Source organism: Oryctolagus cuniculus, chromosome 15, assembly GCF_964237555.1.
Source record: "Oryctolagus cuniculus chromosome 15, mOryCun1.1, whole genome shotgun sequence".
Taxonomy (NCBI): Eukaryota; Metazoa; Chordata; class Mammalia; order Lagomorpha; family Leporidae; genus Oryctolagus; species Oryctolagus cuniculus.
The window spans coordinates 86,883,740-86,896,321 of NC_091446.1; the positions used below are offsets into that span (position 1 = coordinate 86,883,740).

The 12,582-nt window shown below is 39.9% G+C and overlaps 1 long non-coding RNA gene and 1 pseudogene across 2 annotated transcripts in view; both read left to right on the forward strand.

Moving 5' to 3' along the window:
• Window positions 1–8,049, forward strand: LOC127484106 (BAG family molecular chaperone regulator 5-like; annotated as a pseudogene).
• Window positions 1–10,524, forward strand: part of LOC138843122 (uncharacterized) — a 46,638-nt gene extending 36,114 nt beyond the window's left edge. For both annotated transcript variants that reach the window (XR_011382687.1, XR_011382686.1), the window contains one exon: window positions 8,027–10,524. This is a non-coding gene — a long non-coding RNA (uncharacterized lncRNA). The remainder of the gene's footprint in view (window positions 1–8,026) is intronic.
• The last annotated feature ends 2,058 nt before the right edge of the window (window positions 10,525–12,582 follow it).

The following is a 12,582-nucleotide window of genomic DNA, read 5'->3' on the forward strand; positions in this document are numbered from 1 at the left end:
TGGCATTTTCTTTTCCTGATTTTCCTATAATATGTAATAGTTTTTAAAAGATAATTTTACACTGTTTTCACTAATCTCTTTATATTTGTTTGGTAATTTGTAATTATCCCTACCAAACTACGCAGCTCCAAAGTGTTCACAATTTACAGTGATATGAACATCACTTTCTAGTTTTCTTTGATTTTATTACTGTCATTAGTGTATCAGTAACTTAATGTAAGCAAGTAGCTTCATTGTTGGTTACTATCTGTATTAAAAGTTTATTAAGCCAATGAAATCATGTTGATGTTTCTGGCCATTTTAATGGCATTGTATTTCAGAACTATCTATGCATAGTATACTCTGTCACCTACTCAAGTTAAATTTCTTTTTCTATTTCTGCATTGTGATAAGCTTCAATTTAATGATGGTTTTGAAACATCCCACAGTGTCATTCTAGACAATTTCATCTTTGTTTTTTTTTTTTTTTTTTTTTTTTTTTTGTAGCTGTCATTAGTTGTAATTGACATGATTTACCTAGGAATCATCTTTGTTTTTGGTTTTCTATTGACTTAAAGAGTGAAGTTTGCTTGATTTCAAATGCTGGAATTTTATATTTAGTCTTCTGTATTTTTAATTTTAAAAATGTACATATAGAGAACACATTTCACTTAATTCACATAGTTTTTTTAAGCTTTTATTTAATGCAAATTTCATAGGTACATATAGTGGTTATTTCTCTCATACCCACCCTCTCACCCCCACTCCTGTCCCACCTCCTACTCCCTCTCCCGTCCAATTCTTCATTAAGGTTCATTTTTACTTTAACTTTACATACATAAGATCGACTCTATACTAAGCAAAGATTTCAACAGTTTGCCCTCACATCCACACACAATGTTTAAAGTACTGCTTGAGAACAAGTTTTGCAGTTAATTCTCATAGTATAACTCATTAAAGACAGAGGTCCTACACAAGGGGTAAGTGCACAATGAATTTAGTTGTTAATTTAACAATTAGCCTCTTATGAGTTGCCAAGTTGCCTTTTGTATTTCACACAGTTTTAACAATGTAATGATATTTGCCATCCTATCTTTACTTCCACACTCCTACCCTCCCTCCTCTTCTTTTCCCTATGTTCTAACTTTTATGACATATTTTCAGTTAACTTATTCATTTTTTCAATTGGCAAGCTTAACCTTTTACTAAATAAAGAATTCAAAAAGTAGTAAGTAGAAAAGCCACTGTTCCTGAGGAGCATAGATAAAAGCTGTAACCAATAATCAAATCTCAAAATGTCAATTTCACACACATACATCACATTTTTGTATTCTGTATATTAGTTACCACAAATCAGGGAAAATGTATTTGTCTTTTGGGGGCTGGCTTATATCACTAAGCATAACAGCATTTTGTGGCAAAAGACAGAATTTTTAAAGTCTTTTTTTATGGCCAAGTAATATTCTATCATGTATATATACCACAATTTCTTTATCCAGTCATCAGTTTTTAGACATCTGGGTTGATTCAATATATCATTTATTGTGAGTTGACTTGCTGTAAACAGTAGGATACAGATAACTCTTTAGTATGCTAATTTCCTTTCCTTTCCCAAGAGTGGAATGACTGAGTCATATGGTAGAACTATTTTCAAATTTCTGAGGAATTTCTATACTGTCTTCCATAATGGTTGTTCTGGTTTACATTCTTCAGTTTGTTGCTGTGATGTATTGTGTTTATTGATTTGCTTATGTTGAACCATCCCTGCATAACAGGGATAAATCCTGCTCGGTCCAGGTGAATGATCTTTTTGATGTGTTGTTGGATTCAACTAGCTAGCATTTATTGAGGATTCAGTTATTGGTCTATAACTCTTTGTTGTATGTTTTTTCTGGTTTTGGAATGATGATGATGCTGGCCTCATAGAAGGTGTTTGTGGGACTATTCCCTTCCTTTCAATTGTTTTGAAAAGTGTGGAAAAAATTGGAAGTAGTTCTTGAAAAGTTTGGTAGAATTCAGTAGTGAAGCCTTCCAGTCCTGGTGTTTACTCTGTTGGGAGGGTCTCCATGACTTCTTCAATCTCCATCTTGGGCATTGGTCTGTTTGGATTTTCTGTGTCTTTGTGCCTCAATTTTGTATGTGTCCAGAAATAGATCCATTTCTTTTAGATTTTCCAATTTGTTGGCATATAGCTATTTGAAGTTTCCTGATTTTCCTTTTTGTTTCTGTAGTATCCCTCGTAAGATTGCCTTTTTTTCATCTCTGGTTTTGTTATTTCAGATCTTCCCCATTTTTTGGTTAGTTGGACTTATGGCTTACAATTTAATTTTTTCTAAAAACGGCTCTTTAGTTCATTGATCTTTTGTATCATTTTTAAATTTATCTAACTTTTATTATTTCTTTCCTCTAACTATTTTTTAATTTGGTTGATTCCTATTTTTCTGGGTCCCTGAGATATGCGATGCATTTTTAGAACATTCATTTTATGCTGAGAATCCTTTAAATGAGGTTTTAGATAAGACATTCCTATTAAGAGACTTGGGCAAATATAATCAGTCATTTCATACAGATAATATACACTATGATAAGAATAGTAATGGTAACATGGAGATGAAATTATTTGAAAAGAACTATTTCAGGCTTTGTTGCAGGCAGGAGTTAATAAAATGATGCATTGCTGACTAAAGACTTAGGGAAGGTGTATGAGGAGCTAAGGAAAAGAGTACAAATGAAAAGGTCATGTTGGAGCTGATGGTTCCCCTCCTTCCCCTGGCCTGTATTCAAGCTTGGGATATTTAAAAGGAACCAGGACAATGTTCCAGCCCTGGTGCTGCTACAAATCAAATAAGTCAGTAAAAACTCTTACAGCCATAGATTAATTTGACTGCATATTGGAAAAATGGGTCCACCACAATAGCTAGAGCCTTAATTGACACTGGGGTGGAGGTCTTCCTAATTTATGGAAACCCTAATAGCTTCAAAAAGGTATGCTTATTGTTATTACTGGAATTAGAGGAAATGGAAAATAAAATTTACAATAAAACAGGAAAATTACCTGGGAAAGAATATTCTGTATTGTTTGTACCTATCAGAAAATATATAATTGGAATATTTATTAATATTCCTCAAGGTATGGCTTTGAATTAACTTGAAAAATATCAACTTGCTATAAAAATAGTTACTAAAACAGTTTTAGTAAGTAAAATCCTTATGCTGCTGGTGAGATTACCACAGCCAAGATGGTTGCTTTGAAAACAATATTGCATTTCTGGAGGAAATCACTGATATTATTAAGGAATATGCACAGGCAGGAACATTGACGCATATTATCACAAAATGAAATAATCGGCCAGCTCCACGGCTCACTAGTCTAATCCTCTGCCTGCGGCGCCGGCACACCGGGTTCTAGTCCCTGTCGGAGCGCTGGATTCTGTCCCGGTTGCTCCTCTTCCAGTCCAGCTCTCTGCTGTGGCCAGGAAAGGAAATGGAGGATGGCCCAAGTTCTTGGGTCCTGCACCCGTATGGGAGACCAGGAGGAAGCACCTGGCTCCTGGCTTCAGAAATATGTAGCTCCGGCTGTGGCGGCCATTTGGGGGGTGAACCAACAGAAGGAAGACCTTTCTCTCTGTCTCTCTCTCTCACTGTCTAACTCTGCCTGTCAAAAAACAAACAAAAAAAGAAATAATCCATCATGTACAGTTACAAAGTCAGACAGAACTCTGAAAATAGTGTCAACTATCAGCTGTTACATAAAGTTACTCCTCTTGTTGCTGCAATGCCTGATACAATCACTCTGATAACCCAGAAATCTTCTGCTTATTGTTATGCTACTATTGAATTATCTAATGAATTTTTTACTATACCTATTGATCTACTTCAATAGAATCAATTTGACTTTACCTAGCAAATTTGCTAATATAATTTTGCCAGGTCACTACTGTGCTATTTACATAGTTCCACTATATGCCATTGAACAATGGGAGAACGTTTAGTTGAATTTAGCATAGCTGGAATGCAAATAACCAATTTTATCTAAGGTATTATGCAGGAAATGACTTCAGAAACAGTATTAGAAGTATTACACAAATTGATTACACACATGAAAAACAAAAGGTCAGAAAATTTAAAATTCTAAATCCTTCTCAAAATGTTAAATTTTTTAGGAATACATTGTAATCAGTTACATCAGAAAAATTCTCCCTAAAGTTCATCAAGGAAATCTTGGATCTTACAGACCCTACCAATAAAAAGGAAGCTCAAAGATTTGTAGGTCTTTTCAGTTGTTGGAGGCCTTGCATTCCTCACTTGGAACAATTTTTGCAGCCCCTGTATGAAGTTACAGAGAAAAAAATTTAAATGGGGAGAAAAAAAAAAGCTAAGGTATTTGAAAAGGTCAAAGCTGCTATAAAAATTGTCCTAGATCCCTGGCCTTTGAAAGAGGGACCAGTGGAAATTCAGGTTTCTGTATAACATGGTTATGCTGATTGTAGTTTATGTCAAAAACAAGGGAGAATTTTTTCCTTGGGAGTCTGGTCTAAAAAATTGCCTACAGCTGGCTACCCTTTTTGAGTAGCAGGTATTGGCTGCATATTGGGCACTAGTTGAAACCAAATAATTAATAATTGGATATGAAGTTTCCTATGCTTGAAATACCTGTTATGGCAGTGGTAATGTTATACCTGCTTAACATAAAATAGGGTTTGCATAATAATATAATTAAGTGGAAATGGCATATATAAAATAGGGGTAAACTAGATAAACATGGCATTACACCATTACATGAAAGAATAGTTAATGAAGGATCCTTTCCAATGAAGAGTTAAAATTGTATATGTGCGGGTGTAAAAAGTTAATCTTAAGCTTACAGGTCTAAACCTTCTCCCCCAAGGATAAAACTATGAGTTCCTGGTGCAGCTGTAAAAATAAGACAGAGGTCACATAGTTTCAGTTCCCTACTTTTGTGGCTATGATGGTGTAAATGGGGGCTGAAGCTAGATAACTGCTGCCTCCTAAGTGCTATGTTCCTGAGACCTTATGACCCTTACTGTTTGCTTAAGGACAGATTGCTTAGGGCCCTTGCTTAAGGCCCCTTTGTTCCCAGAGGAGCCACAGGACTTTGTGATCTTCCTCTGCTTGCTCAGGCATTGCAGACGCAAAATAAACTCCCCCTGTGATAAACTCTTCTAGCAACAGCCAATTAGCAGATAACAGAAAAATGCCTAGAGTTTCTGGTGTTTTCTCAGGGTAAATAAGGTGATTAATAGCTACCCGAAACCCTGCAGTTTGGCACGTACACCCCAGCAGCTCAGACCCTATGTTTCGGCCAATCAATTCAAAAGACATCAACCCCAAAGCCATCCAACCACCTTTATTAAGTCCGTTCCCGCCACTGGATGCACCACTCAATTCTAGGAAATGTTCTTTAAATTTCCCGCAGGATGAGATAATTTGCTAAATGGTAATATGTTTTCAAAAACCCTATAAAAACCCTGACCCCCAACTCCTCAGGGCTTCTCTGTTCTTGCATGTTCAGGGAGCCCCAGCATGGTGGTTCAATAAACCCCATGCTGATTGCATGAGAGTGTCTCTTGGAGTCCTTCCTCGGGCGGCGGGCGCCTTTCGACCCTAACACCAACATGTAAATCAACTTTCACCTTGCAAAAAAAAGTCTCTCCTGTCTGTTGAAATGCAAGATACAATAAGTTAACCGAGGAGCAGAAACAACATGTTTGGATCACTGATGGAACAGCAAAGCATATAAGACAATGTATCGCTGGAAGGCAATTGTATATAACCTTTGCACAAAAGTGATTTTTAGAAATCACTGGGGCTCCATGGCCTGGGTGGGCAGTGCTTATGAAACGGAACACAACCAAAGTATGGATATGGGAAACCAACACCCTTCCATTAATAGGCTCCAGGAAATCCAGAAGGAAGTGAGGAACATAGAACAGCAAGTCATCGGCTTCAGTGGCCTGTCAATGACAAGAATTACAAGCAACTGGAGAGGATACTACGACACAGCTTTTTGAAATAGACTCCGTGGAAAAAAAGGGAAAAAAAGAAGACATCCAGGCGGTCAGGAAGAGGACGCCCAGGAGACCCAGCGCCTCCCCAAGGAGGATTCCTCAAGCGGAATCGCAGCCTCCCACACCCCGCTGAGACCCAGAACGTCCTCAAGGAGGCCCAGTCTCTGGTGCAGGGGATAGTGTCTTTCTATAGCTGGGGGCAGCTGTGCCGCCGCCGACTTCGGGGAGAGCATCCAGGACGTCATCTTGAGGCTGAAGCACGTGATGAAAACCGCGGGAGGATCTCGCTGCAGAAAGCAAGATATCTCGCCTTAACCAAAATCTGCGCCATGCAAGAAATTATCGAAGACGGCATCAGAAAGCAGCCCTCACTTCCACTCTCTGAGGATGCACTCCTGTCTGTTGCCTAGATCAGTTCTGCGATGCGCACAGTGGACAGGCCCGTGGCACGGCGATCATGCTTCTGATGGGTGTGTGCTCACGTACACTCTCAGAGCATGCGCACCCATGCATTGCCAAGATCAGTTCTGCGATGCGCACAGTGGACAGGCCCGTGGCACGGCGATCATGCTTCTGATGGGTGTGTGCTGGATGAGACCGGCTGGCACCTGTTCTGCGTGCTCTCGGGGCTGGTGGCCGACCTGGATGCTCTGGACGTGTGTGGGGGCACGGACATCAGAAGCTACCGAAGGGAAGTGGTCGAAGATATCAACAAGTTATTGAAATATTGGATTTAGAAGAGGAAGCACTTAGGCGTGTGACCTGGGACAGATTCCCACTTGTCTCAGTACAGCCCCCAGGGCCCCTCCTGCTGAACATGTTGTAGACCATGCACAGTGCAGCCAAGCGGGAGCTCCCAGCACCTGCAGGCTCCCCGCGCGGGTCCGTGGAACGCTCATTTTGACCAGAGTTGTTTAACGTTAGTTGCCAACATTTCCCCTCAGAGCACCCATCGCTCTAAGCTGACTGTCGCAGGTTTGTGCAGCCGGTGAGGAGCTGCGCTGCGGGCCGTGGGCACGGACGTGAGCAAAGCCGACCTTGAGCGGCCTTTCAGCAGGGCTTGGTGTCCTCTTCTAAGTCCCCCCTAACCTCCCGGTGCCCCTGCTGCTGCCCCAGAAGGAGCCCTAGTGCACAGGGCCTGTAGCATCCGGACCTGCTGGGAGCTGGGCGTGTGCCTGGCTGCCGCGTGCCATCGCTAACCTGCATTCATCACGTTGTATTGTAACGTTCCGATCTCACGCCAAGAGAGTCTGCACGGAAGTGAAAGCTTCTCCCCAAAATGTGTGTTCTCGGGTCTGCATCAACACGGAATCCACGTTCACGGAGAAACAGCTGGTGGTGTCGCTTTCTTGGCCTTGACTCAGCAGCGCCATCTGCTGCCGCGGTCCCCACAGGGAGGCCGCCGCCTACCATCGGCGCAATCAATGTGTTTGGGGCTGGGGTTTAACGTTGTGTTCTATGAGAACACCGGTGTATTTAGTGCATGTTAGTGTCTGCAGTTTTTCTCGCTTGTCTACTTTGCCGGTTTTATCTCGTGTTGGGTTATCGAAGTTCATTTTGTCTGTGCACGTCTTCTTGGGCAACGCTTTTATCAGGTCAGGTGTTTTCCCCTGGAGAACTATTGGACGAATAGTTGCTGCTGTTATCCATCACACTGCGCTGAGTCCCCGCCCCTCTGTTAACTGTAACTATTGTACTGGTGTGTCTGAAATAACTCATTGTTCTAAATCTACCTATTAGTGTGCACTTGATGATTAATGAAATAAATCTTGGCTTCGTCTTTTTGGTGGGAAAAAAAGAAGACGCAGTTAAGTAGTCAATTAGCTGAATTAATAAAAGGGGAGGAGAATGTCACATTTCCACTGGCTCATGGGCAGTTGCAAATAAAATAGCTACATAGATGCCTATTTGGAAGGATTGAAACTTGGAAATTCATGAATGAGACTTATGGGATAAGTAATTGTGGCGAGACATCTTGGACATTTCACAAAATACTAACATCTTTCTTCTTTATGTAGATGCCCTTGCTGCTGTGAAATCTGAACATGAGTATAATGATCAAGTGGAACAACTGGCTTAAACTGCATGTAATAAAAAAAATCAAAAGAAGAGGACTGTTCTCTGGCAAAATACGTATGCCATCATTCAGCCTACATAGAAGCACAAGCTATGCACAGGTGGGCATTAGCTGGAGGAATATCATTTATCCATTTTAAAACCAACAAAAGGAAATGAAATTTGTAAAAATACCAAGAGTGGAAAGTACCACAAATAACTGGAGGATAATTGGCTTGAAGAACTTTACCAGTTCAAATATGGCAAATAGATTCTGTAGGACCTTTACCTACTAATAGAGAATACCAATATTATTTGTACTTGTGTAGAGACATATTCTGGAATATTAGTGACTTGTCTTTATCGGTGAGCTACTCAGAATACCTGCTGTACATTGGATGTAATCACCCTATATTTTGGGCCTCCTTTACAAATTCAGGGAGGCAATCATTCCCATTATAAAGGAAATTGAACATTGCAGTGAACACAATTTAGAATGGATGTATCATATTTCTTATTATCCTCAAGCAGTATGTCTTATTGAGAATGAATGGTCTTTTCAAGGAATATTTAAGAAAAGAGATAATTCTTGTACAAATTGGAAAGATAATTTATTCTTAGGATCATAACCAATAAAATAGACCCCAAGGAGAGGCTACTCCTATAGCCTTAATGATGGCTTCAGATTTACAAATTCAATATCTGGTCAGAGTCAAAGTCATCATTAAATGGTGGATTCTGGGTTCTTGAGCTCAAGCTTCATATTCGGGGACTCTGGTCAGTGGGTAGTGATTTAGTGCTAATTAGAAGAATGGGCAGATACAGAACTAATTAAAGGAATACCGACTGGATTAGGTATACAAATTCCTTACAGGGTATTTTGGACATTCACTACCTCAATCTACCTTTGCAAAACAAAAAACACAAATTTCAGAGGGCATAATAAACTCTATGTAGGTAAAGTTCAGTTTTGATTCACAATACTGGGAAGGAGCCTTGGCATATCCTTCCCAAGGACTATTTGTCCAGTTAAACAGGTAACCTTGGGAAGATTGTCACAGGCCCCAGATGTCATCACCCATATGGGAGAATTTGGCTCCACAAAAATTAAAAAATTTAAAAGCCTATTCTAAGGTTTAACCTGATATTTCCTGGTCTAAAATCTTGTAACTGGAACAGAAGGTCTTGGTATGACACTATACTTGGTGCAGCAGAAGCGGATTTGGGTGTTGTCAATTCTATGGACTTTGAGAGCCTGGCCAAGCAGACAGGGCAGTGTTGTGCAGGATTTGTCTCAGGCATAAGTAGTCAGTGCTCATTAGTTGCCCATGACATTTCTGTACCACCAAAATACCATTAATTGTGAAAAAGAACCATTCTATAATAGCCAATTTTGGTACCTATTTTGGAATAGGTACCAATGTTACTACATTTCTCATTTAAACCCTTACAAAATATGTATATGTTAATTTAGAAAGAAAATGTACAGCACCTGTTAACCACAGGGACAGATTTACATGGAGGAAATTGTTTTCCCCATGTATACTAGCAGACCATTGGTTAGGTATGAATAATCAGGGAAATTGTGCTAATTTTTTTGTATAGGAACCATATATCATTACTATGTATACTTACCCTATGTGTTATGCCAATTTCATGTTATTCCTTTTATACCCCATCAATATTTTGCTTTGCCCCACAAAATTGGAACCCTATTGGCCCTGATAATGTTACTTACCAACTATCTGTATGTATAGCCTTTTATTTTGGATTGATAGTGGACGATAGAGTAGGCAAATAGAACCATGAATGTTAATGCATTCTTCTAATCTATATAACTTAACTTTTTATCCTGTCACAAATTTTCTATGCTATACAAAGTCCCTCCCAAGCAAGTTTGTATAGTAAATAATAACCAAAGCAATTTAAAGTATCTTGATCAAGTTTCTCCTTTTTCTGGGTGTTGGCAACTTTTTAAAGTTTTCCACTGGCAGTGTGATGTTTTTTACTCTCCCCTGAACAAATGGATAATGCTGCCTTTCCAAAGTCTCTAACCCTGTCACTTCCTAGTGTTTATGCTTCATTATGGCCCCTTTTAAATATATTGCAAAATGCTTCCCAGGTAGATCTATTGGAGATAAAGCCTTTTTAGTCATGTTTGGTCAGTAACAGATCCAAGAGCTGGAAAGGAGTAGCATTCAAAATGCTTCAGCACAATAAAGATAATTTAAATCACTACAAAGTAAGAACTCACATAGTTGATAAAAAAAATTGAAGGTATCTCACCCTTAGTTATTAGTGACACTATCATCATTTGTATTATTTCTTTTTAAAATCACCTACTGCACTAAAATATTTTCAGCCTTGTTTAATCCTTTATTGTTGCTGAAATTGTTATTGTGCTATTTTGTTGTATTGTCTTCCTTTATAGCAAAATAAAAAATGTAAGTTTACCCTGAAATTATGGATGGATTATGTGACAGACATGTCAGATCTTAAGACTGAATGAATGGTTACTCCCCGATGCCCTTGCCTACACCATGAACTCAGTGACCTGTGTCTGAATGTACAGTTTTTCCTACATGCTTGCTTTGCTTACAGGAAAACAAGATAGGGAGCAAGGACAGATGTGTGTTCCTCTGGATTCCTAGCCTGTTTCAAGAAAAAATAGACAATCTACCTAGTCACACATAGAGTCTTTGTTCAGAATAATTTTAAGAGACCACTGGAGGGAGAGACTTTGAAATCTCACCTGCACAGATGAGGCAATATGCGGGACCTCCCAAGGAGAACCCTGAAAAGCTGCCCTGGGATTCCCCAGTTGTGAAGTTTTAGGAGCTGGCATTTTCCCCCAATTTGATGTTTTCTGCTTAACTTTTTCTTTCTCTTTGATTGTAAATAAATTTCTGGCTGTTCTTTCTCTGTGTGGAGAGTGCTTGTTGCTCACAGATTTGGCCCTGCTGAATTCTGCAGCTGCACTTTAAAGTAGCTCTTTAATGCTACACACATGCAGCCAGATTCACTTTTTGTTTTACATTTGAATTGATCACCTTCATTTTTGTAGATCAGTAGCCTGTACTATAACGTTTGTCACAAGTCTAACCTCAAGTCACCAAGCATGGCTTTCTGATTAAGGCATCATCCAGTCCCTGTCATTACATCAGTTGTCTCAGAAGCAGCCATGTCTATGATTTTTTGGAACCCACTAGGGACATATGTCATCAGGTGCTGTCCCAGGAAATGCATATCTTCACATATAGACATGTATATCTTTGTTACTTTTGGGGGATACTCAGGAAAATAAATTTATTCTGCTTTTTTAATTGTCTAAAATGCAATTTCTTAGCCTCACCTTTCCTTTAATATATTTGTTTTATATTTTTGTCAAACCAGTGGTTAAGAAAGCTATACTACTACAGTTTTCATTATCTGTCATTATTTAAAAATTTGTATGGGTGAAATAATTATATTTCCATTTGATAATTGTTTATAACCCTTGTCTATATTCCCACTGAAGTAGGGTCTTTATTTTTTACTTGTTGATCTCTTTATTTAGTGGCACATTAAGCCCTTGACTATAATGTTAATTAAAATATGTTATCTCAAAAAACAAGGATTAATTTCTTTGACCCATTTTTTTTTTTGACAGGCAGAGTTAGACAGTGAGAGAGAGAGACAGAGAGAAAGGTCTTCCTTCCGTTGGTTCATCCTCCAGATGGCCGCTACGGCCAGTGCGCTTCACAGATCTGAAGCCAGGAGCCAGGTGCTTCCTCCTGGTCTCCCATGCGGGTGCAGGACCCAGGGACTTGGCCATCCTCCACTGCACTCCCTGGCCACAGCAGAGAGCTGGCCTGGAAGAGGAGCAACCAGAACAGAATCTGGTGCCCCAACTGGGACTAGAACCTGGGTTATCAGTGCTACAGGCAGAGGATTAGCCTAGTGAGCCGTGGCTAGATAATTGTCTTTAAAACACACTACAAGCAACTTAGAAACTTGAAACTAGCATTGCATCTGTAAAAATCCTTCTCATCTCTCTCCCCAAGTTCCATTAGCACTAACAGCACATTCTCAAAACAAGAAACAGAAAAAGAAATCAATCCATGCTTTTTCCAAAAGTTACCAATGCTAAGACTTAAATACAGACCATCTAAGTTAATCATTGTTTGCCCATTTTGGATGAAAATGCTGGCCAAAGTGGATGCAGTTTCTTGGGCAGGGCAGGGCTAGCTGGAGCATGGCTGCCGCTGCACTGAGCACATGAGCAAGGTTCTCTCTGCTCCCTTGGCAGAGTTTCACACAAGTGGAAAGCCAATGTGCATCCAGGGCAGGCCAGCGGAGCATGCAGACCAGATAGAACATGTCCGGCAGACCTGAAATGATCAGTTACAGTGGTGGGAGGGATGAGAGGCTTCTAACCCCATCTCAGCTGCTTCAGTTCCCTTCCACCCCTCTCCCAGGGTTGCACCCATTATGGCGCCTAGGCCATGTGCTATTGGAGCAAGGCAGGTTGCAAGTAAGC